The sequence below is a fragment of the Mustela erminea genome, chromosome 6 (genome assembly GCF_009829155.1).
Source record: "Mustela erminea isolate mMusErm1 chromosome 6, mMusErm1.Pri, whole genome shotgun sequence".
NCBI lineage: Eukaryota > Metazoa > Chordata > Mammalia > Carnivora > Mustelidae > Mustela > Mustela erminea.
This window is the reverse complement of record NC_045619.1, coordinates 91,455,223-91,481,048: the sequence shown is the minus strand read 5'-3', so window position 1 is coordinate 91,481,048 and position 25,826 is coordinate 91,455,223. Positions and strand designations below refer to the sequence as shown.

Here is a 25,826-nt window from a genome sequence, read left to right as displayed (position 1 = left end):
TTTTAGAGAAAAAGAGTGAGAGAGAGGGAGGTGTGGAGGGGCAGAAGAAGAGGGACAGAAAGACTCCCAAGTAGGCTTCATGCTCAGCATGGAGTGCAACATGGGGCTTAATCTACCAAACCTGAGATCATGAACTGAACTGAAATCAACAGTCAGTTGCTTAACTGACTGAGCCATATAGGTGTTCCCTCAGTGAGATTATTTTAAGTGTTTTGACCTTAAATACATTTGTTATTAAATACCAGCTATGTACCAGGCTGTACAAGTTGAGGGGTTAGGCTGTAGTGGTTGAAGAAGAAAAATGAGGAAACAACAACCCACTGTAAGTCACTGTTAGTGGTTCATATAAAGAAAATGGAAATGTTAGGTTAGGGAATAGTGGGGGAGTTTGCAGGTAGGATGGGGATGAGAACGCGTATGGAATTTTGTTGGTCAGAAACAATCTCTCTGAGTGTGGCAAGAGCTGCCAAGTAAAGGATGAGAAGGACCAGTTGTGTGAAGGTCTTGGAGACCTTCTAGATATTCTAGACAGACAGAACCGTGGATCACACCTGTTCATCATTTCACTCTAATGTCTTGGAATGACCAGGAAGCAGGAAGATCCACCCCATTGTCATAACCATTGGTATTATTGTTGTTTGTAGAAATGAAAATGGGTATACTAAAATAAGTGCCTGGTACCTTTTAGGCAATTAATAAATAAATGTTCTTATTATTCCCTTATGAAAGCTTATTATACTTTTTGGAGAGTTTCATACCTATATATAAAACTTTTTGCTATTATTTAAACGTAATTTCAAGAAAAGTTTTTCTTCCTACTTTGCCATTGCCTTTAACCATTATCCTGTCAATAGAGTTTCCAATCCTTTGTTTATCCAAATGAAGCAGCAGTTACCACACTGTACTCTTTATACTCAACATGATCTACTCCAGGGTTTCTTATGTCAAGTGTCCTATTTTAACATGGAAAAAAGAATTCTGCTGTTAGGAACAGTTTAAATTTGTAGCAAATATACTTACTAAAGAATTTATTTAAATACATATTTTTAATATCCTTTTATTTTGGTGGGGAATGCAAAGGAGAGTTAGGTGTTTTGTTAGTTCCTGTTGAAATGTACATATAAGTCAGTGTTATGTCCAAGAAAATATTTACTCTGGCATTTGATATTCAGTTTACAGCCAGTGGCCAAATGAAGAGTAAACATTATATTTAATTTAGAAAGCATATATGAGTTTTTCAAATGTTTTGCTTTTCTTATTTGTGAGTCTGATCACTATTACTTATTTTCAAATGTATATGCTTTTCTTTTTTGTGAGTCTGATTACTATTAAAGTAGGAAATTCAGATATTTTCTTAGAAAATGATTAGGGAATCTTTATGCAACTCATTTTTGTTGTTCATTTTAACAGAGTAATTCTGAGAGTCTTCCAGAGACATACGTTAATCATTTATCTGGAAATGCAGATCAGAAAGGGGCAAGTACATTAAATGAACAAGTAGAAGGTAAGAATTGTATTTTATTAAAAAGTCATTTGATAAAATATTGATGTAAAATGGGAACACTGATATATTTAAATATCCAAAGAAAATCACCTATTGAATTAAAGATAAAGAGGAGAAAGATTGTAAAGGAGATAAGTTGAAGTCTTATCAGGTGCCAGTGTCAGTAACAGATGAAATTAAGGATGCCACAAAGGAGATTCATTAGTCATTTCAAGATACTCTAAGACCAAAGGAACATCAGGAAATAAGTGGAAAGGATAAAAAGAGTAACAGATGTGGAAAGAACCAAGATGCCCTTTAAATGGATGAATGGATAAAGATGTGGTCCATATATACTATGGAGTATTATGCCTCCATCAGAAAGGATGAATACCCAACTTTTGTAGCAACATGGACCGGACTGGAAGAGATTATGCTGAGTGAAATAAGTCAAGCAGAGAGAGTCAATTATCATATGGTTTCACTTATTTGTGGAGCATAACAAATAGCATAGAGGACATGGGGAGATAGAGAGGAGAAGGGAGTTGGGGGAAATTGGAAGAGGAGGTGACCCACGAGAGACTATGGACACTGAAAAACAATCTGAGGGTTTTGAAGGGGCGGGGGGTGGGAGGTTGGGGTACCAGGTGGTGGGTATTATAGAGGGCACGGATTGCATGGAGTACTGGCTGTGGTGCAAAAATAATGAATACTGTTATGCTGAAAATAAATAAAAAACAAATTAAAAAAAAGAAAGTCAAGAATACAGGGTATAAATGAAGGACAATAAGCAGCTCTTAAAGTGGAAGGTGGTAAAGTAAAACAATTCTTTGTTTTTTATTTTCTTTTTAAAATTTTTTTTATTTTTTATTAACATATAATGTGTTCTTAGCTGCAGGGGTACAGGTCTGTGAATCTCCAGGTTTACACACTGCATAGCATTGATCATATCACGTACCCTCCCCAATGTCCATAACCCCACCAAAATAATTCTTTTAAATGAGGAGCAGACTATTTGAAATGCAGGAATAATATCAGGTGAGCTTCCAGTACCAAAACCAGTCAGAGTAGGATACCAAAATTTTCCTGCTCTTACTGCTTTCCTCATGGTTGGGAAGACATTCAGGACTTCCCTGGTTGATGATGCAGAGCTATGTTCTAGTCAGCAATAAGTGTGTGTATCTTAATGGAATAAAAATGGTGGTACTTCATAAATAGTATCATTGAGTGCAAAGTAAGAGTATTTGAAGGAAGAAGGGAGGAGGGTCATTTCGGGGGAAATCAAGGAAACTTTATCCACGATAAAAAGTCCATTATAAAGCTTATGACTTTTAAGACATTTCCAGTTTTGAAGAATTGATAGTGATGCACATAAGGCTTGTTTCTAGAAGGTGAAGTTAAGGTAAAGGAATGTGATAGCAGACACAGTATGGACTAGAATTTCTCCAACTTTAGTAATCAGAGACCTTGCTAAAAATGCAGATTGTGAACAGCAGGTCTGGGATTCTGCATTCTGACCTTTCAGGTGATGCCATTGTCTGTGGTCCCTGTGTCATGTGCTCTGTATCAAGGGGTTTCTGTAGAGAGATCTGGAAGGGCCAGTGGATAGTTCAGGACACCATGGGATCAAGGAAAAGCATTATTTTGTTTTTATTTGTGAGCATGTTTTTAGCTAGAGGGGAGCAAGGAGATGCAGAAAGAGAGGTTATAGATGTGAGATACTAGTGCTAAATAAAGAGGAAAGAAGTGGTGAAGATAAATCTTAGTAAAATGGGTGTAAAAGAAGAACAATCAAGACCAGAGATCCAGAAATAACTCTGTTTTAAGGGTTTATTTCTTTACTTATTTTAGGGAGAGAAAATGAGAGAGATAGTGAGTGATTAGGGGGATGGGCAAAGGGAGAAGGAGAGAGATGCCTCAAAGAAGTTCAATTCTGAGACTAGAGCCCAATGCGGGGCTCAATCCCAAGATGGTGCCATCATGACTTGAGTCGAAATCAACAGCTGGATGGCCAATCCGCTGCCACCCAGGCGCCCCCAGAATTACTTTTGAAGAAGAGGGATAGTGACAGGAATGAGGGAAAAAAGAAGGGCACATTAGCTGGGAAATTTTGGAGTTGAGGAGGAAACTCCAGAGAATTCATTTGAGATGGCTTGAGGGTATTTGCACTAAACAGATTAAATCACAGCAGCTCTACAGAGAATACTGAAAGCAGATGGAGTGCTAGACATGGGGTAAATCATAGCCATGTATTCATCCTCCTCAGGTCTACTGGACATCAAAGATATATGTCTTGATTGATAATATCTTGATTGACATTCATTATTTAAATGAGATACGGAAGCTATAGCTTTTTTTTTTTAACATAAGTAATTTATTGATATTATTGCTGATTGAAAAACCCTGTAAAAACTGACATTGTCTGCTCATATCTTCTGCCCATTTTTTAAATATGATTATCTGTTTGTGTGTGTTGAGTTTGAGGAGTTTTTATAGATCCTGGATATCAAACTTTTGTCTGTACTGTCATTTGAAAATCTCTTCTCCCATTCCATGGGTTCCCTCTCTGTTTTGTTGACTGTTTCCTTTGCTGTGCAGAAGGTTTTGGTCTTGATGAAGTCCCCAAAGTTCATTTTCACTTTTGTTTCCTTTGCCTTTGGAGACATATCTTGAAAGAAATTTCTGTGGCTGATATCGAAGAGGTTACTGCCTATGTTCTCCTCTAGGATTCTGATGGATTACTGTCTCACATTGAGGTCTTTTATCCATTTTGAGTTTACCTTTGTGTACGGTGTAAGAGAAGGTCAAGTTTCATTATTCTACATATAGCTGTCCAGTTTTCCTAGCACCACTTATTGAAGAGACTGTCTTTTTTTCAATGTATATTTTTACCTGTTTTGTGAAAGATTATTTGAACATAGAGTTGAGGGTCCATATCTGGGTTCTCTACTCTGTTCCACTGGTCTATGTGTCTGTTATTATGCCAGTACCATGCTGTAATATAAAAATATGGGCAGAAAATATGACCAGACACTTCTCCAATGAAGACATACAAATGGTTATCAGACACATGAAAAAATGTTCATCATCACAGGCCATCAGGGAGATTCAAATTAAAACCACATTGAGATACCACCTTACACCAGTTAGAATCGCCAAAATTAGCAAGACTGGAAGCAACATGTGTTGGAGAGGATGTGGAGAAAGGGGAACCCTCTTACATTGTTCGTGGGAATGCAAGTTGGTGCAGCCACTTTGTGTGGAGATTCCTCAAGAAATTAAAAATAGAGCTTCCCTATGACCTTGCAATTGTGCTACTGGGTATTTGCCCCAAAGATACAGATGTAGTGAAAAGAAGGGCCATCCGTACCCCAGTGTTTATAGCAGCAATAGCCACCGTTGCCAAACTGTGGAAAGAACCAAGATGCCCTTCAATGGACGAATGGATAAAGAAGATGTGGTCCACTATGGAGCATTATGCCTCCATCAGAAAGGATGAATACCCAACTTTTGTAGTAACATGGATGGGACTGGAAGAGATTATGCTGAGTGAAATAAGTCAAGCAGAGAGAGTCAATTATCATATGGTTTCACTTAGTTGTGGAGCATAACAAATAACATGGAGGACAAGGGGAGTTGGAGTGGAGAAGGGAGTTGAGGGAAATTGGAAGGGGAGGTGAACCATGAGAGACGATGCAAAACAAACTATCTGAAAAACAATCTGAGGGTTTTGAAGGGGTGGGGTGTGGGAGGTTGGGGGAACCAGGTGGTGGGTATTATAGAGGGCACGGATTGCATGGAGCACTGGGTGTGGTGCAAAAACAATGAATACTGTTACTCTGAAAAGAAATAAAAAATTAAGGAAAAAACCCTGACATTGTCTACCAAATCAAACTACTTTTCGAAACAGAAGTACTTATAGGGTTGGTTCCCTACATGCAAAAATTGGGAGTATCAGTAAGTATGACACTGATTCTGAAATACAAAAGATTTTCAGGGCCTAAGTATTCTGTGGCAATTAAATAGAATTCTTCTATTTTGATAGTCATATTTCCATATTGAAAGCTTAATGTACATTATTTCATAGATGTGTTTTATATACCTTCTTGCATGAGTGGATCAAGAAACTTTAAGATGGGGACACCTGGGTGGCTCAGCGGGTTAAAGCCTCTGCCTTCAGCTCGGGTCATGGTCTCGGGGTCCTGGGATCGAGCCCCGCATCGGGCTCTCTGCTCAGCAGGGGGCCCGCTTCCCCCTCCCTCTCTGTCTGCCTGTTTGCCTACTTGTGCTCTCTCTCTCTGTTTGTCAAATAAATAAATTAAATTAAAAAAAAAACCCAGAAACTTTAAACTAGAGGATACAAAAAATGTAGGCAAACCAGTAGCCCACATGGGTATGGACAAAATGAGTACTTTTAGTAATCCTTATCCCACAAGTGTATATCCAAGCCAATCAATTCATAATGCTTTCTCTGATGAAAACTCAATTATGCCTTCAGTTGAGCTATCATTACAAAAGTGGACTGCCTAAATTACAGGACAAACGGAAGAACGTGGCTAATGCTTGTAGTATAATGATAAAAAGGATTCTGCTGTACTGCATTAAGGATGTGATGTAGCATTCTACCACTGGCTTTCATGTTTGTCCTCTCAGGGTCATTATTTATTCCTCTCATGAAAAGTTGCTTTTCTCCCCATCAGTCAGCATGTTCGCATCGGTATACATACCATCTTCTCTATTAGTTATGCTCCTTTGAAACATTATCTGACTTTTGAAATCCTAACTGCATGTTTTGTTGAGCATATATTTTGTTATTTTGTTCAATACTTATAATGGGTTCATATTTCTGTCTTGTCACTGTCCTAAGCCACCTTCCTATCTCTAGAAACAGAAAATGAAAACCTAATGTAACCACAGCCAGGCATGAGGATTCATCTTAGTATGAACTGCATGAAAATTTAGTTGTTTTTCATATGTACATATAATTAACTATATGTTCCTTTTGCGTTTTAGAGTCTCCAGGAAAATATTCTTTCTTGAAGGTAAAACTTATATTTTTATTTTGAATTTTTAACTACAGATTGTATGGAATGTACATTATGTAGTAATTCTATTGTTTCAATACCTCTGCAGCCTCCTGTCGAGGAGAAAGGTTCTGTTCCTAAGAAAGGAGGAGAAATGGAGAAAAAACAAACATCCAAATCAGGTAAATTTTACAATAGGAATGTAGCAATGGAAAGAAGTACATTTCAATATTTAAAATGCTCACAGTCTTCTTCTTCTGAATTATTATTAATTTTTTTTGACCACGTTTAAGTGAAGGATTGGACATAAATAAGGGAGAGGTTATTGCTGATATCCATGTTAGAACAAAAGATATTTACAAGCCTAAGAAAAAGAGCTTTTAAAACATGTAAGCTTTAGGTCAATTCTTTTAAAAGGAGGAGCAGACTATTTGATATGCAGGAATAATATCAAGTGAGTTTCCACTACCAAAACCTGTCAGCGTAGTGTACCAAAATTTCCCCCCCTTCCTGCTTTCCTCACAGTTGGGCAAACATTAAGGACTGATGTGGCAGATTATGCAGAGCTATGTCCTGGTCAGCAGTAAGTGTGTGTCTCTTAATGGCTTATAAAATGGTCGTACTTCCTAAGTAGTATCATTGAGTGCAAAGTAAGAGAATTGGAAGGAGAAAGAGAGCAGGGTCAGTTCGCAGGAATCAGGGAAGCTTAGAAAGTTAATGACTTTTAAGACATTTCCAGTTTTGAGGAATTGATAGTGATGAATGTGAGGCTTGCTCTAGAAGGTGAAGTTAAGGTAAAAGAATGTGGCAGTGACTCAGTATGGACCAGAATTTCTCCAATTTTACTGAATCATCGGAGACCTTGTTAAAATGCACATGGTGAGGGGCATGTGTGTGGCTCAGTGGGTTAAGCCTCTGCCTTGGGCTCAGGTCATGATCCCAGGATCCTGGGATTGAGCGCCGCATTGGCTCTCTGCTCCGCAGGGAGCCTGCTTCCACCTCTCTCTCTGCCTGCCTTTCTGACTACTTGTGATCTCTGTCTGTCAAATAAATAAATAAAATCTTTCAGAAAATAATGAACAGTATGACCACAGGTCTGGGATCCTGCATTCTGACCCGTCAGGTGATGTGAATGCCAATGCTCCTTGGGTCATGTGCTCCATCGCAAGAGTGTAGACTTCCACCTACAGACACCTGGAAAGGCCACTGGAGACTTCAAGACACCATAGGATGAAGGAAAACATTATTTTCCTTTTGTTTGTAAGCATGTTTTCAGCTAGACAGGAGCAAGGAGATGCAGAAAGAGATGTCATAAAAGTAAATATCAGTGCTAAATAAAGAGGAGAGAAATGGTGGAGATAATCCAGAATAAAAGGGGTGTAAAAGCAGAAAAATCAATACCATAGTTCCAGCAATAACTCTGTTGTAAGGATTTCTGTATTTATTCTACGGAGAGAGAATGAGAAAGACAGAGAGTGATCAGGGGAGGGGCAAAGGGAGAAGGAAAGGGATTCCTCAAGGAGACTGGCTTCCATGCCTGGAGGCAGATGTGCGACTCTATCCGGGGACCTTTCGATCATGATAGGAGCTGAAATCAAGAGCCGGATGTGCAATCCAAGGCTCCATTCACGTGTCCCCAGAAATTACTTTTATTTTCTTTTTTTCAGAAATTACTTTTGAGGAAGGGGACAGTGATGGGAACAAGGGGAAAAAGAAAGGCACGTTAGCTGAGAAGTTTTGGAATTGAGCAAGAAACTCCAGAGAATTCACTTAAGATGGTTTAAGGGTATTTGCACTAGAACAGATTTAATCACAGCAGCGCCACAAAGAATACTGAAAGCAGATGGAGTGCTAGACATGGGGTAAATCATAGCCACATATTCATCCTCCTCAGGTCTATTGGACATCAAAGATACAGGTTATATTGGTATTTATTATTCAAATGAGATATGGAAGCTATGGCTTTTTTTGGTAAAGATATTTAATTTTTTGATTTGATAGCTGTTTCCAAAAACCCTTGAAAGACTGACATGATCTATCAAATCAAACTCCTTTTGGAAACTATAGAATTACAGGATTGGTTCCCTAAATGTTAAAATTTTTATTATCAATAAGTGTGACACTAATTCTGAAATAATTATTTTTTAAATTTTAATAAATAGAATATTTTTAAAAAAATTAGGAGAAAATAATTTCTTTTAGGCTTTTTTTTAAGCACTCATTTGAGAGTGGGTGGCAGGATTATATTTAGACGTTTGTGCCCAGCTGGGAAAACTAGGTAGAGGTCTAAAGATTGCTTATTGAAAACAAAGTTTCTTTGCCTTATTTTTATAGCTTTAAATTCACAAGTATTGGTCAAATTATATTCAATGTAACTAGAAAAAGCAGCTTCCCAAGCCAAATATTAAAATATTTCCTATATTCTCTATGACTTTATTTTAGCATTGGCTTTCCCAGCCATAATGGGAATCACTGAGAATTTACTATATAGTACCGTCTTCTCAACTATGTACGCATTGTCTATCTCGTTTTATTTTTGTTTTTTTTTTTTTAGAGAGCAAGAAAGTGGGGAGGGAGGGACGAAAGGCAGAAAGAGAGAGAGGGAGAGAACCCTAAGCAGCAGGCTTCACGCTTAGCATGGGGTCTGATGTGGGGCTCGATCTCATGACCCTGAGATCATGACCTGAGCTGACATCCAGAGTCAGACACTTAACTCATTCACCCACCCAGATGCCCCTTTATTATTATCATTATTATTATTATTATTGTTATTATTTCTTAATGATTTTATTTATTTGAGAGAGATTGAGAGAAAAAGTGGGAGGAGGGGCAGAGGGAAAAGCAGACTCCCCACTGACCTGGGAGCCAGATGCAGGACTCCGTCCCAGGACCCAGTCATGACCTGAGCTGAAAGCAGCCCTTTAACTGACTGAGCCATCCAGGCGCCCCCCAACTTCATTAATTTTGATGAATAGGTGGAATATAGGTTTTCAGGAGTACTATATCATTTAAGAATAATATTCTCCTGATACTCAGTCTATTGATTAACCATTTCTAATTTGTGCTCTACTTAATGTACCAGTTAACTCAGGGCCTTTCATCAGTCATATGATCAGATTGGTACTAATAAATTGTACAGTATTTTTTTCACCCCTGTAGTTTTATGTTCTTTCTTTACTTGTAGAACTAATGCTATATTTTCAAAAGATTTTCAATTATCTCCTAGAGTAGTGAATACAGACAATAAATTCAAAGTTATTTACCTATACAAGTGACTTGCTCCTGTTACTTCCTCATGAGCTTGGTGGATCCAAGAAGCAGGACTTTTAAAACAAAGCACCTACAGGTTCCTGTAACACAGGAAGATATGGAACAGAAAAATTATAAAATAAATACATGCAACTTAAAACAGTTCATGTAGAATAATTCCCACTTGATGCCTTTTGTAAAGTAATGAGCAGAGTTGGTTGCTAAGGACCCAAGATTGTGTGTTTATTCATTTAGTATAGATTTATTCTGTACTGGCCCTGATAATTTTATATCCTCAATATTTCTAGATTGATTCTGTCAGTTCAGGTGTGCTTCATCTTTATTTTGCATCAGTGCCTTCTCATTCATCTCCCATCTTATATTATAATGCCCCTCAAATTCATTCCTCCCCACAGCATTTAGAGTGATCTGTCTCAAATGCAAATATGACTGTGAACCATTGCTGAAAATATGTTTGTGTCCAAGTATCTTAAAATTACATATAAAGCTTTCATAATTTTGAGTTCTGCTAAACTCTCCAACCCTTTCTACTGTCTGCCCTTTTCTCTGCCATTCTGAACTGCTGGTGATGTCTTCCTCTTTGATTCCTGTATTTTAGACAGATATTTACCCTGTTGTGTGCGTCTCTCCCTTGTCTTACTACTGGCTTGTATACTCCCCTCATTTTCCACCCTCTAACCCCTTTGAATCTGTCTGACCTCAGTGTTTCTGTCTCAGTTCAGGCATTATCTCTACAAAATCCATTCCTGACACCTTTTATCTACTTGCTTCGTTAAACCTGGGTACCTAGCACTTACTGGGAACTCAGTAAATTATTACTGAGTAAAATAAAGAGTGTTTACACAGAGATGATTTATGAGATTATCCCATACAGGGAATCCTGGGGGGTTCAGTCGGTTGAGTGTCCAACTCTTGATTTTGGCTCAGGTCATGATTTCAGAGTTGTGAGATCAAGCCCCATGTGGGGCTCAGTGCTGGGCGTGGAGCCTGGTCAAAATTCTCTCTCCCTCTTCTCCTCCCCCCCCCCTTTAAAAAAAGAGAAAGAGAGAGATTGTCCAATACAGTCTAGTAACAAAAAGAATATATATATATATATATACATAAAGAAGTATCTTACTGTTCAGGTGGTGAAGATGCACTAGAAAAATCTGTATAGTACTAATGTAGCCCCAAAGAAAGAGATCTATTTATCTAAGGAAGGGTAGCCTTAATCAAGGATGACTTTACATAGCAGTCTGTGTCCTATAAGATGTGAAGAAATTTGTCAAGTAGTAGAGGAAAACATTTTAGGAATGTTTACATTCATCAGGGAAATACACCCCTAGGAAGATTGTACACTGATACAGGCATAAAAAATACTAGTAATTTTGGAAACCATGAATAATGTTGTAGTTGAAGCTTAGGGTGTTGTTTAAGAGATACTACAACAAGGTAAAGAATAGTCTGCTGTGATTTTATATCTTTCTGCTGCATTTTTAAAAAATGTATTTATTTGACAGAGAGAGAGAGAGAGAGAGAGATCACAAGTAGACAGAGAGGCAGGCAGAGAGAGGAAGGGAAGCAGGCTCCCTGCTGAGCAGAGAGCCCGATGCGGGGCTTGATCCCAGAACCCTGGGATCATGATCTGAGCCAAAGGCAGAGGCTTAACCCACTGAGCCACCCAGGTGCCCCTCTTTCTGCTGCATTTTAAAAATTTGTTTCTGATTGTTTTATTCATTGATATTAGGTGAGTGAATTTGTGAATGATTCTTTGAGATGTTTGTATGCCTTTAACCTAGTGACATTTAGTATTTCCCAAATGGTTTGCTGAAATTTTTGATAATTAAAAGTATTTCTTAAAGTAAATATTCAGCTAAAGATTAAGTTTAATTTAAACTCTTAATTGATAAGATGTTGTTTTCTATCTTTATGAAGGTTATAGCTTTTATCTAACAATTCTAATTTGTCCATTTTAATAAAATATATAGATTTTTCAGCAGAACTAGACTTAGAAATGACAACAGAAAAAGAGGAAGAAAGCTGTAATGAAAGTGAAAATAAACACCTACAGGTATATACAAATTTAAATTTAAATTTCCAATTTTATATTGTTTTCCCTACTTTAAGAATGTAACATAGTTCAATTGAAATTATCTTCTGAACAGAATGTATTGAAGTTGATAGATTATAATTTAATATTTAGTTTTTGTAAAATTTTACAAGTTACCAAATTTAAAATATTGTTAGAATTTATAGTAGCTTATAGTTAAACTTTATCCTTGCAATTGGACCAAAAAAATTCCTGAATATTGTTTGCTTCTTCCATTTTTGTAAGTTTTTACATGCTAAAAAGGTAACATCAAATACTGAACCATATGTTTAAGCAGTTGAAATTATGAGCAGTATAACAATGATGACTACTGACTTAGACTCATGTAGAAGGAGTGGTTCTTGGTGGTTCAAAATGTGCAGTTCTGTATTGCCTGTCACTAATGCCAAGATTAAAGATTTATTTTGCCTTGTGATCTCTGTGTAGTTGACTTCAGAGAGTAGGGTCATAAAATCAACACAATTGCCTATTGTAGAATCACACCTTCCAGGATGGGACCTTTGTAGTTGGGTAATAAACAGGCACATTTTCAGTTATTTCATTTCAGTATAGGGAATCTGTAAATATTATTAACATTTTTTCTTATCTACTCTCAGTGGACGTTACAATAGCTGGATACAGGCAGATAATTTATAGTGATGTATAATACTATCATAGTATATAATTTGAATTAAAATTTAGGAATTTATTTTTCTTTTCTGATTGATGTTTATTGATTTTGGCTCCTAATAATAAGTTTGCCTATTCTCTAGTTATTAATCTTTAAAAACATCATCAAATGCACTATTGGGGCTCACTGTTTAAGGTATGGTAAGATAAAATGTTTTTAAGTTTGTAACATTGAAAATCATGTAATTCATTTTTTGGTAGATGTAACATGTGATGAATTGTTTAGTTTAAAAAACTGACAAAATTAAGTTTATGGATTTGTGTTTTTCTTCTATTTCAGGCTAGGGCAAGTTATTTTTTGCTTCTTAGTTACAATCCAGTGACTTGGGAGCAGCTTAACATAGATTAAGGAATTTAACAGTTAAATTTTAATTATTTTCTAATTTTTCCTTTGTCCATACTTGATTACTTAAGGATAAAGTTATTTTATGAACATGTATGCTAACAGAAAGGACATCTGAAAATCAAATACAGCACTTTCACTTTCCATTTTTGTATCTGTCAAAAATGGCCCAAGAACCAGGAATGAATAAGGAATGTGATAGAGAGGATGATATATTTTTATATTCAGAACATCCCTCTGTTCAAAAGTGTGAGGACATGTGGACCAAACAAGACAAATTAGAGTGGAAAAATAAGTTAAAACTCATCACCAGAGAGTTAAAGCAGAAGTTTGGTGAAATTTGTGAAAAACAAAAACAAAAACAAAAACAACATTACTGCTTATCCTAAGGAAGAGTCCCTACATGGTCCCTTTACAGAAGGAGCAAACTTAACGGAATAACCTTCTAATTTGACAAATGATAGATTTGATTGTGAGAAAAAAGATGCATTTGCAGTGCCTGTCTTTGTCACACTTCAGGCATTACCTGAACAGAAAGAGTCTAGACTAGAAAATGTCGTTTTTTCTCATTCATCCTCAGATTGTAGTTGCCGGTCATCTTCTGATCTTTCCTTAAGTGAAAATAAATCAGACTCTGAAAATGATAACAAATCAGACTTTGAGCAGATTTTTAACAAAAGTGAGTTTTGATAGTGACAGAGAACATAAAAAAGTAAGGAACCCACGGGTTACATTTGAAGTGAAAGAAGACCAAGAGTTTGACATGCAAATGGCAAAAAAGTATAAATCAAACTAGTTATTTTAAAGATTTTATTTATTTGTCGGAGAGAGAGTGAGAGAGAGAGAGAGTGAGCAAGACAGCATGTGCACACAAGCAGGGGGAAGTACTGGCAGAAGAAGCAGGCCTGAACTCTGTCCCAGGACTCTGGGATCATGACCTGAGCCCAAGGCAGATACTTAACCAACGAGGTACCCATGCATCCCAATTCCTCTCTTTTTATTGAAACAGAAATGAAGCAGAATTTATAAAAATTGCAGTTACTTGTAATGATAAACATAAAATATTTTTTATCAATTAAAATTATGACAAACTAAGAGTCAAATGATATAATTAATGAAAAAAGTTCTGGGATGCCTGGGTGGCCCAGTTAGTTAAGAGTCTACTTTTGGCTCGAGTCATGATCCCAGGATCCTGGGATGGGGTCCTGCATTAGGCTCCCTGCTCAGTAGGGAGCCTGCTTCTCCCACTGCTGGCACCTCCTCCTGCTTGTGCTCTCTCTCACTCTGATGAATAAATAAATAAAATCTTTAAAACATGTATAATTAATGAAAAAAGTTCATTTTAATGAATAAACTAGTAACGATTATCCTTCATATCAAACTTCTATTAAAGATTGAAGAAACGGAGAAGCACCAAAATGATGAAATGGCAGTATTAGAAAGCATATATTCTTCTGCTGCTGCTGGACTAATGCATCCAATAGGGAGTGGAAAAACTGATAACAACCTATGTCCTATTATGGAAAATGAAGAATCTGATGGGTAAGCCTATAGCAATATTTAAATAGTAGGTAATTATTATTTTCCTATAAAACAAATTCTAGTTGGAGCTATCATTCATGATTAACAAATTTTATGTTTTTTAGTAAGGCTATTTCATCTTGGGTACTAATCAGAAAAATTTAAATAATGAGATACCATTTTTTGCAATCATAATGATAAATATTTTATTAAAAAATTAACAACCAAAGTTAGCAAATGTGAAGAAAAGGGCATTCTTATACACTGTTGTTAAATAAAATTGGTAAACCCTTTCTGAAGGGTGATTTAGCAGTGTGTTTCAAAAGTTTAAATTAGCCCTCAGGGAGATTTGAATTAAAACCACATTGAGATATCACCTTACACCAGTTAGAATGGCCAAAATTAACAAAACAGGGAACAACATGTGTTGGAGAGGATGTGGAGAAAGGGGAACCCTCTTACACTGTTGGTGGGAATGCAAGTTGGTGCAGCCTCTTTGGAGAACAGTGTGGAGATTCCTCAAGAAATTAAAAATACAACTTCCCTATGACCCCGCAATTGCACTCCTGGATATTTACCCCAAGGATACAGATATCGTGAAAAAAAGGGCCATCTGTACCCCAATGTTCATAGCAGCAATGGCCACGGTCACCAAACTATGGAAAGAACCAAGATGCCCTTCAATGGATGAATGGATAAAGAAGATGTGGTCCATATACACTATGGAGTATTATGCCTCCATCAGAAAGGATGAATACCCAACTTTTGTAGCAACATGGATGGGACTGGAAGAGATTATGCTGAGTGAAATAAGTCAAGCAGAGAGAGTCAATTATCATATGGTTTCACTTATTTGTGGAGCATAACAAATAGCATGGAGGACAAGGGGTGTTAGGAGAAGGGAGTTGGGGTAAATTGGAAGGGGAGGTGAATCACGAGAGTCTATGGACTCTGAAAAACAATCTGAGGGGTTTGAAGTGGGGGGGGAGGTTGGGGTACCAGGTGGTGGGTATTATAGAGGGCACCGATTGCATGGAGCACTGGGTGTGGTGAAAAAATAATGAATACTCTTTTTCTGAAAATAAAGAAATTGAAAAAATTTTAAAAAAAAGTTTTAAATATTCTGACCCCTTATTTGCCAGGACTAGATCCTATGGGAAAATGTGACTTGTGTAAGCACACACACACACACACACACACACATTATAAGGACATTTATTATACATTATATATATATAAAATATGACATAATTTAAGGATATTTATTATAGCATTATTTTCATATAAAAAAGTTGGAGATAGTCTTAAGTATCTGTCAATAGGGAAGTAAATTTTCACCCCTGTAAAACAATATAGTATGCGACTGTTGGAAAAAATGAGTTTAGGTCTACGAGGTACTGATTGTTTTACAAAGTATATTTAAAGTTTTTGGTTTGATGTCATGTTTTATGCAAATTTTAGAATACTTTTATTTACTTATTTATTTTTCTATCCCAGCATTTCTTTTTCTTTCTTTCTTCTTTTTTTTTTAAATTCTGGTATGGTAGTCATCATACAATACATCATTAGTTTTTGATGTAGTGTTCTGTGATTTGTTGTTTGTGTATAACACCCAGGGCTCCATGCAACACATGCCCTACTTAATACCCATCATTGGATTGGGCTCACTCAACTCCCCCACCTCATTCCCCTTTAAAATCCTCAGTTTGATTCACAGAGTCCATAGTCTCTCATGGTTCATCTCCCCCTCTGATTTTCCCCCCTTCATTTTCCTCTACCTTCTAATTCCTCCATGCTATTCCTTATGTTCCACAAATAAGTGAAACCATGTCATAATTGTCTTTCTCTGTTTGACTTATTTCACTCAGCATAATCTCCTTCAGTTCCATTACGTTGATGCAGATGTTGGTATTCACCCTTTTTGATGGCTGAGGGATAGTCCATTGTATATATGGACCATATCTTCTTTATCCATTCATCTGTTGAAGGGTACCTCTGCTCCTTCCAAAGTTGGCTATTGTAGACATTGCTGCTATGAACATTGGGATGCATATGGCCCTTCTTTTCACTACATCTGTATCTTTGGGGTAAATACCTAGTAATGCAATTGCTGGGTCTTAGGGTAGCTCTGTTTTATATATATATATATATACATACACATACATACATATATTTTTATATATATAAAACTATATCTATAATAAATATATCTAATATATATATTAGACTATCCCCAACTTTTTTATATAAAAAATATATATGATTAGATATTAGATATTAATATATATTTATATAAGTTTATATAAGATTTTTATTTTTTTATTTGACAGAGAGAGATCACAAGTAGGCAGAGAGGCAGGCAGAGAGAGAGAGGAGGAGGCAGGCTCCCTGCTGAGCAGGGAGCCACATGCAGGACTCGATCCCAGGACCCTGAGATCATGACCTGAGCTGAAGGCAGAGGCCCAACACACTGAGCCACCCAGGCACCCTGTTTTTAACTTTTTGAGGAACCTCCACACTATTTTCCAAAGCAACTGCACCAACTTACTTTCCCAACAGTGCAACAGGGTTCCCCTTTCTCCACATTCTCTCCAATACTGTTATTTCCTGTCCTGTTAATTTTGGTCATTCTAACTGGTGTAAGGTGGTATCTCAATGTGGTTTTGATTTGAATTTCTCTGATGGCTAATGACGATGAACATTTTTTCATGTGTCTGTTAGCCATTTGTATGTCTTCTTTGGAGAAGTGTCTGTTCATATCTTCTGCCCATTTTTTAAATATAATTTTTTATTTTTTTATTAACATATAATGTATTATTAGCCCCAGGGGTACAGGTCTTTGAATCGCCAGGTTTACACATTTCACAGCACTCACTATAGCATATACCTTTCCCAATGTCCATAACCCAACCACACTCTCCATAACCCCCCTCCCTCCAGCAACCCTCAGTTTGTTTTGTGATATTAAGAGTTTCCTATGGTTTGTCTCCCTTCCGATCCCATCTTGTTTCATTTATTTCTTTCCTACCCCTCAAGTCCCCCATGTTGCCTCTCAACTTTCTCATCTCAGGGAGATCATACGATCATTGTCTTTCTCTGATTGACTTATTTTGCTCAGCATAATACCCTCTAGTTCTATCCCTGTCATCGAAAATGGCAAGATTTCATTTCTTTTGATGGCTGCATAGTAGTCCATTGTATGTATATGTGTGTGTGTGTGTGTGTGTGTGTGTGTGTGTGTGTATACCACATCTTCTTTGTCCATTCATCTGTTGATATCCATTCATTGATCTTGAAAGAACATCTAGGTTCTTTCCATTGTTTGTCTATTGTGGACATTGCTGCTATAAACATTCAGGTGCCTGTGCCCCTCCGATCACTACTTTTGTATCTTTAGGGTAAATACCCCGTAGTGCGATTGCTGGGTCATAGGGTAGCTCTATTTTTCACTTTTTGAAGAATCTCCATGCTATTTTTCAGAGTGGTTGCACCAGCTTGCATTCCCACCAACAGTGTAGGAGGGTTCCTCTTTCTTCACATGCTCACCAGGATTTGTCATTTCCTGACTTGTTAATTTTAGCCATTCTGACTGGTGTGAGGTGGCATCTCATTGTGGTTTTGATTTGTATTTCCCTGAAATGAAGTGATGTGGAGCACTTTTTCATGAGTCTGTTGTTCTGCACATTTTTTGACTTGATTATTTGTTTTTGGGGTGTGGAGTTTGGGAAGTACTTTATAGATCTTGGATACCAGCCCTTTATCTGTAGTGTCAGTTGTGAATATCTTCTCCCATTCTGTTGGTTGTCTCTTTGTTTTGTTGACTGTTTCCTTTGCTGTGCAGAAGCTTTTTATCTTGAGGAAGTCCCAAAAGTTCATTTTCACTTTTGTTTTCTTTGCTTTTGGAGACATGTTCTGAAAGAAGTTGCTGTGGCTGATGTCAAAGAGGTTACTACCTATGGGCTGCTCTAGGATTTTTTTTTTTTAATTTTTTATTTTTTATAAACATATACTTTTATCCCCAGGGGTACAGGTCTGTGAATCACTGCCATTTGCGACAACATGGATGGAACTAGAGCGTATCATGCTTAGCGAAATAAGTCAAGCAGAGAAAGACAACTATCATATGATCTCCCTGATATGAGGAAGTGGTGATGCTCTAGGATTTTGATGGATTCCTGTCTCACATTGAGGTCTTTCATCCATTTAGAATTTATCTTTGTGTATGGTGTAGGAGAATGGTCGAGTTTTGTGAAAAATAGAATACTTTTAAAATCTGATATGTTGCAAAAGGAAGTTACCTGCTATACTGACACTCTTATTACCAACAAAATTGCTAGTCACTAGGTTTTGGTTCCTAATGCATGAGTGCTCAAATGTTGGACCCTCAAATTGATCTGAATATTACCAAGAGATTTCATATGGCAACTTGTCCCATGTTCTATACAAACATTTCATTTGATCCCTGTGCTATAAGCTAAGATGTTGCTAATGTGTTGAATCTTCTTAAGGTACCATGCACGCGTGCTATTATCCTTCCTTTTTAAAGAGAATCTATTTCTACGTGCACCCCACCAAAATTTTCAATAGTAACTTCATATTATAGAATTTATGAGAATTCAATTTACAAAGTAGGAATATTTTCTACATTCTAAATCCCTTGTACTTTCCTTACAGAATTTTAATCTGACTAATGATTTTGGATAGAGAAGATATCCTAGAGTTCGATGATTTTTATCAAGCATGAAATACTGCTGTTGGAACTTAGAGTTTTTCTGTGGTCTTTCTAAGCATGAGAAAAATGATAATCAGGTTATATAATATATATCTAGAAAATTTTTAAGGAGTCTTTTGCTTGTATAATTTCATGAATTATTTAATGCCTTGGTCTGGCTTTTAAAAAAGATTTTATTTGTTTATATTAGAAAGAGAGTTGGGTTTGAGGTGCGGTGGTGGGGAGAGGGACAAGCCAGCTTGGCACCGAGAGCAGAGCCCTGCGCAGGGCTTGATCTCACAACCCTGAGATCATGGCCTGAGCCAAACCAAGAATCAGAGACTTAACCGACTAAGCCACTCAGGTGTCCCCTTGGTCAGGCACTTAAAAAAAATAGTGCTACATGTATGCAATTTAAAAAATTTCAAGATATTACAAAAATACTACATCATCATTGTGTAAGGATTGAACTAAACAAGAAAATTAAGTCATCTATAATCATTCCACTTAGCTATTGAATCCTTAAAAGAACCATGTACACTCAGTGATCCTTATTTCCCTCCCATTCACTACTGAATTCTCACGAGTAATTTTCCCTCCCATTACTCCAGAATTGATTTTTCAAAGGTTACCACTGATTTTCATTTTAATAAATCTAGACATAATTTCTTAGATCTCATTTTATTTAACCTATCAGCAATCTTTGACCCATTGGAAAACTCTCTTCTCCAAAATTCTGTCTTCATTTAGCTTTCAGAATATCACTCACTCACCTGGTTTCCCCCCTGCCTTTCTAGTCTGTACATCTCAGCCTGATTTGCTTCTTTCTCTTCATTCTCCACCTCTTCCACATTGAAGTCTTCCAGGAATCAGTCCTTGATCTTCCTTCTCTTGACTTTTACTATCTTTTATATTCTAATGATCCTCAAGGTTGTATCGCCAGCCCACATCTCTCTGTGGAATTCCAGACCTACATATAAAACCACCGATTTGATATTACTTTGGGATAGTTATTGGCTATTGCAAACTTAACATGTCCAAAATTGAACTACTGATATTCTTTCTTATACCTGCCCTTCTTGTCTTTCCCAATTAAGTTAATGACAATTCTTCTAGTTGCTCTGCCAAAAAACTTGGTATCATCTTTGACTCCTGTCTTTTTCTTTTTCATACATGTCTCATCTACTCTATCAGCAAATCTTGTCAGGTCTTCCTTCAAAATATATCCAGAAGCCAAACACATCCTCCATGACCAAGCCACTGTCATCTGTTGTCTGTATAAGTGTAATAATTAACTAATTGGTCTTCTTGTTTGTTTGTTCTTTTGCCTTTTCTTTTTTCACTAATTCTAAACACGGTGGGTCTTTTAAAACACAAGTCAGATTATGTCTTCCTCTGCTCAAACCCCAATTGTCTCTGATTTCACTCAGAGTATGTGCCTAAGTTTTTTCTAACACCTACATGGCCTTGTATGATCTATTCATCTCGGGTCTCTCCCTATTGCTTACCACCTCTCCTTGATTTGAACTCCTATTTTCTGACTTTTCACTCTGTTGAGGCACACTGAATGTTTTTCTGTTTTTTTTTTTCTTTTTTGCTCACTATAAACACTTAGGATTAAATAGTAAGCTAAAAGTATACAAAAGTTACCAAATCATTTTCTTTAAGAAAATTAAAAAGAAATTATTTGTGAGAGAGAGAGTATGAGCAGGAGGGAGGGGCAAAGGGTGAGGGAGAAGCTCAGTGGGGAGCCTGATTTGGGGTTCTATCCCAGGACCTGGAGATCATGACCTGAGCTGAAGGCAGACCTTATCTGACTGAGCCACCCAGGAACCCCCAAATAATTTTATTTTCAAACAAAATTAAGCACATTATTGCTATTTTTCACATCTGAGTATTGTTGAATTTTGTCCAGATTTTTTGAGGTATAATTGACAGATAACTGTGTAAGTGTAAGGTATACCTGTATTACTTTAATATACTTTTATATTGTAAAATGCTAATAGTGTTAATAGCTCTATCACCTCACATAATTATCATTTCTTTTTTAGCAACTTCTAAATATATAACAGTATTATTAACTGTAATCACCATTCTGTACATTAGATCCTCAGATCTTACTCTTCTTGTAACAGGAAGTTTGTACCCTCTAGCCAATATCTACCCATTTCCCTCAGCTTCCTACCGCTGGCAACCACAAATCTATAAATGTGTTTTTTTTTTTTTTTCAAGATTCCATGAGTAAGTCAGATCATAGAGTATTTATCTTTTTGCGTGACTTCCTTCACTTAGCTTAATTCCCTCAAGGTTCATTCATGTTGTTGCAGATGGCAGGGTTTCCCTCTTTTTTTTGTGTGTGTGTGGCTAAAAATATTCCATTGTAAGTGTATACCACATTTTTAAATCAGTGAATCCACTGATGGGCACATAGGTCGTTTCTGTGTCTTGGCTGTTGTAAATAATGCTGCAGTAAATGTAGAGGGACAGATACCTCTTTGAGATACTGATTCATTTCTGTCAGAATGTTCCCAGAAATGGGATTATTGGATATTCTGATAATTCTATTTTTTCGTTTGTTGAGGAACCTCCACACTGTTTTGCACAGTGGCTGTACCAGTTTACAGTCCTGTAACAGTGTGTAAGGATTCCCTTTTCTGTACATCTTTGCCAGTGGTATCTCTTCCCTTTTTGATGTAAGCCATTTTAACAGGTGTGAAGTGATAGATATATCATTATGGTTTTGATATGCATTTCCCTGAGATGATCATGTAATTTCTTTCATTCTGTAATGTGTATCAAACTTACTGATTTTATTGATTTCTATAGGATAATTTTGCTCAGTAAAGTATTCTTGGTTGACAGTTCTTTTCTCTCAGCATTTTTGGATAAACTACTGATCTTCATGTGTTTGAGATCAATTATTGGAAGATTATTGTGATCATTTTGTGGTATCATATTTCCTTGACTTTTTATATTCTTTGAAGTTTTACATTGCTGTCTTTGCATTTGAAGTAGTCTTTAATGACTACCTTTCCAGTGTATCCAAACCTGTTTTGCTTTGTTTTGTTTTGTTTTTGCTCTAGTGGTGTGCTGGAACTTTACTGTAAGAAATCTAGTTTTCCAAAAAAGCTCTCTCTTCAATGGGTGATTATCTAAGTGTGTTCCAAGGGCTCCCAGATGTGGTTGAGAGGAAGGGGCTGGAGCCAGTCTGTGGGCTATTGCTGGCTCTATAGCTGGGACTGTAGTGAGTGTGTCTGTTATCTGATGCATGGGTAGGCAAGAGTTTTCCTAGGTCCCTTGGTTTATGATGCTTGGTTCCACAGCTCCTACAAAGAGGTCCACAGCTGTTTTGTTGCCACAAAGACCTTGTATTGTAATTGTATATTTATCAATCTTTGAAGCAAGGGATGTGTATTTGCTTATATATGGTTGGACTTCATAACTGTTCTGTGAACTAATAGATGAATTGAGATGGTTAGCAGAATTTTACAAAAAATTGGTTTTTATTCTTTACCAGTAAAATTATTAGAAAACATCAGTTTATTAAATCTTTTAAAAATATTTTAAAGGATTTTTTAAAATTTAATTTTTTCTCAGTGCTCCAATATTCATTGTTTATGGACCACACCCAGCACTCCATGCAATTTGTGCCCTCCTTAATACCCACCACCAGGCTCAACCAACTCCCCACCCCAACCCCTCCAAAACCCTCAGTTTGCTTCTCAGAGTCCACCACTCTCATGGTTTGTCTCCCCCTCTGATTTCCTCCAACTCACTTTTCCTCTCTATCTCCCAATGTGCTCCATGTTATTACTTGCTCCACAAATAAGTGAAACCATATGATAATTGACTCTCTCTGCTTGACCTATTTCACTCATCATGATCTCCTCCAGTCCCGTCCATGTTGATACAAAAGTTGGGTATTCACCCTTTCTGATGGAGGCATAATATTCCATTGTATATATGGACCATATCTTCTTTATCCATTTGTCTGTTGAAGGGCATCTTGGCTTTTTCCACAGTTTGGGGATTGTGACCATTGCTGCTATGAACATTGGGGTGCAGATGGCTCTTCTTTTCACTACATCTGTATCTTTGGGGTAAACTCCAGTAGTGCAATTACAGGGTCATAGGGAAGCTCTATTTTTAATTTCTTAAGGAATCTCTGCACTGTTCTCCAAAGTGGCTGTACCAACTTGCATTCCCACCAATAGTGTAAGAGGGTTCCCCTTTCTCCACATCTTCTCCAACACTTGTTGTTTACTGTCTTGTTGATTTTGGCCATTCTAACTGGTGTGAGGTGGTATCTCAATGTGGTTTTGGTTTGAATCTCCCTGATGGCTAGTGAAGATGACCATTTTTTCATGTGTCCATTAGCCATTTGTATGTCTTCTTTGAAGAAGTGTCTGTTCATGTCTCTGCCCATTTTTTGATGTGATTTTCTGTTTTGTGTGTGTTAAGTTTGAGGAGTTCTTTTTTTTTTTAAGATTTTATTTATTTATCAGAGAGAGAGAGGGGGAGAGAGCAAGCACAGGCAGACAGAATGGCAGGCAGAGGCAGAGGGAGAAGCAGGCGCCCTGCTGAGCAAGGAGCCCGATGTGGGACTCGATCCCAGGACACTGGGATCATGACCCGAGCTGAAGGCAGCTGCTTAACCAACTGAGCCACCCAGGCATCCCGAGTTTGAGGAGTTCTTTATTAGATCTTGGATATCAGCCTTCTGTCCGTAGTGTCATTTGCAAATATTTTCTCCTATTCCATGGGTTGTCTCTTTGTTTTGTTGATTGTTTCATTTGTTGAAACTTTTTTTTCTTGAGGAGGTCCCAGAAAGTTCATTTTCACTTTTGTTTCCTTTGCCTTTGGAGACATGTCTTGAAAGAAGCTGCTGTGGCCTATGTCAAAGAGATTACTGCCTATGTTCTCCCCTAGGATTTTGATAGATTCCTGCCTCACATTGAGGTCTTTGATCCATTTCGAGTTTATCTTTGTGTATGGTATAAGAGAAATGTGGAGCACTTATTTAAGAGAGAGGGATAGAGAGTAAGAGAGAGCATAAGAGGGGAGAAGGCCACTGAGCCAAAGGCAGTGGCTTAACCAACTGAGCCCCCCAGGCTCCCAAAAACATTAGCTTTTTTTTTTTTTAAAGATTTTATTTATTTATTTGACACAGAGAGAGAGAGAGAGAGAGAGAAAGAGAGAGAGAGATCACAAGTAGGCAGAGAGAGAGGAAGGGAAGCAAGCTCCCTGCTGAGCAGAGAGCCCAATGCAGGGCCTGATCGCAGGACACTGGGGTCATGACCTGAGCTGAAGGCAGAGGCTTTAACCCACTGAGTCACCCAGGCACCCCCATTCCTTGATAATTTTAGATATTCAGTGCCTTTGACAGTATCATGAATGGTTATGGATTTATTCGAGACTTTGAATTATCTGGTTATATTTACTTAATATTTGTTTAGATTCTGGGGAAAGGGGGAAGATTTTATTTATCAATCTATCATAGATTATTACTTTTGGTTTATAAAGTTCTAAATTACAAAAGCCGAAGATTCCTGTACCAACAGTGTCATTGACACATATATAGTATACTCAATAAGTGTCTGTTTGGGAATAAACAGTTGAATGAATAAATGAATGCCCATTGATCAGCTTCTATAGAAGAAGCAAATCTTGAGTTGTTTGAAAGTAGATTTTCAATATTGCCTACATATGTAGTCTTTTCATTTAAAAAAATGGTTAAGATTTATGAATTTTTATTACAATTATAGCTAAAAATGGAATACTAATAGATTCATTTGATATCAGATTACTTAAAAACACATAAATATTACTTTCACCATATGCTGTAAAACACGTGTTTTGAAGGCACATTTCCTGGATTTGAATTCTGGGTCTACTCCTGACCACCTGTACTAGCTTTGGGAAGTTACTTTTTTCTGTGCCTCATTTCTTCCTGTGTAAAATACCTAATATAATTACCTATGTTTTGTAAGATTGTTGTGAGGCTTAAAATAGCTTTAAAACGTGAAGTTTTCATAAAAATGCATAGTATTTACACAATAGATCCTCAAAACACTAATATCATGATTATTAAAAAAGGGTTTCTTCCATATAAGAACTTAACTTGCAGTTTCCAAATAGTTTTTAGAACCAGTAAAAGCTTGATTTATTGAAAATGACAACAAAAAATGTGGTATATTTCTTCATATCAAATAATGCAAGTAATGTTATGATCTTCCTTTGCTCAGTTTGATCTGAATTTAGTGCTTTGTTAACATTATTAATAATATAGTTTAGATATGATTTAGATATCCCTTATATTTTAAGTATTTAATATTTGCCTGAAAAGAATTGTTTTTTTTTTTTAGATCTTCAAAGAAAACATCTAGTGACAAGGAAGAGGTAAATACATATATAGAAAATTTTTTTCATTTATTAATTTTTAAATTTTTATTTTATTATGTTATTTTGATAAATAATGTTTATCAGGAATATTATTCCATGATAATAAATTAATTTAGGAAAGGTATAGTGAAAATCTGCCTTTGTTTTACAGACATATACTTTGAAAAAGTTGTTCAGAAACACTAGCTATTGATAAAGGTCGTTTTGATAAAAATCAGTCCTTTTGAAAGTACCTTTTTTTTTTGCTCTTATAAAGAGATATGGGTATTTATCATCTCTCTACACTCAGTGTATTTTATCAATATTCAGGGAAC

General features: G+C 36.7%; 1 long non-coding RNA gene across 3 annotated transcripts; it reads left to right on the top strand.

The window, feature by feature from the left end:
- Positions 1-1,418: 1,418 nt before the first annotated feature.
- Positions 1,419-25,495, top strand: LOC116593893. 3 transcript variants are annotated; one of them, XR_004286980.1, is made up of 4 exons: positions 1,419-1,504; positions 11,745-11,827; positions 14,272-14,420; positions 25,476-25,495. It is a non-coding gene; the product is annotated as an uncharacterized LOC116593893 (long non-coding RNA). The 3 variants fall into 3 exon arrangements; XR_004286981.1 differs by lacking the exon at positions 1,419-1,504 and adding an exon at positions 6,659-6,689; XR_004286979.1 differs by lacking the exon at positions 1,419-1,504 and having other exon boundaries at positions 11,634-11,827.
- Positions 25,496-25,826: the final 331 nt, after the last annotated feature.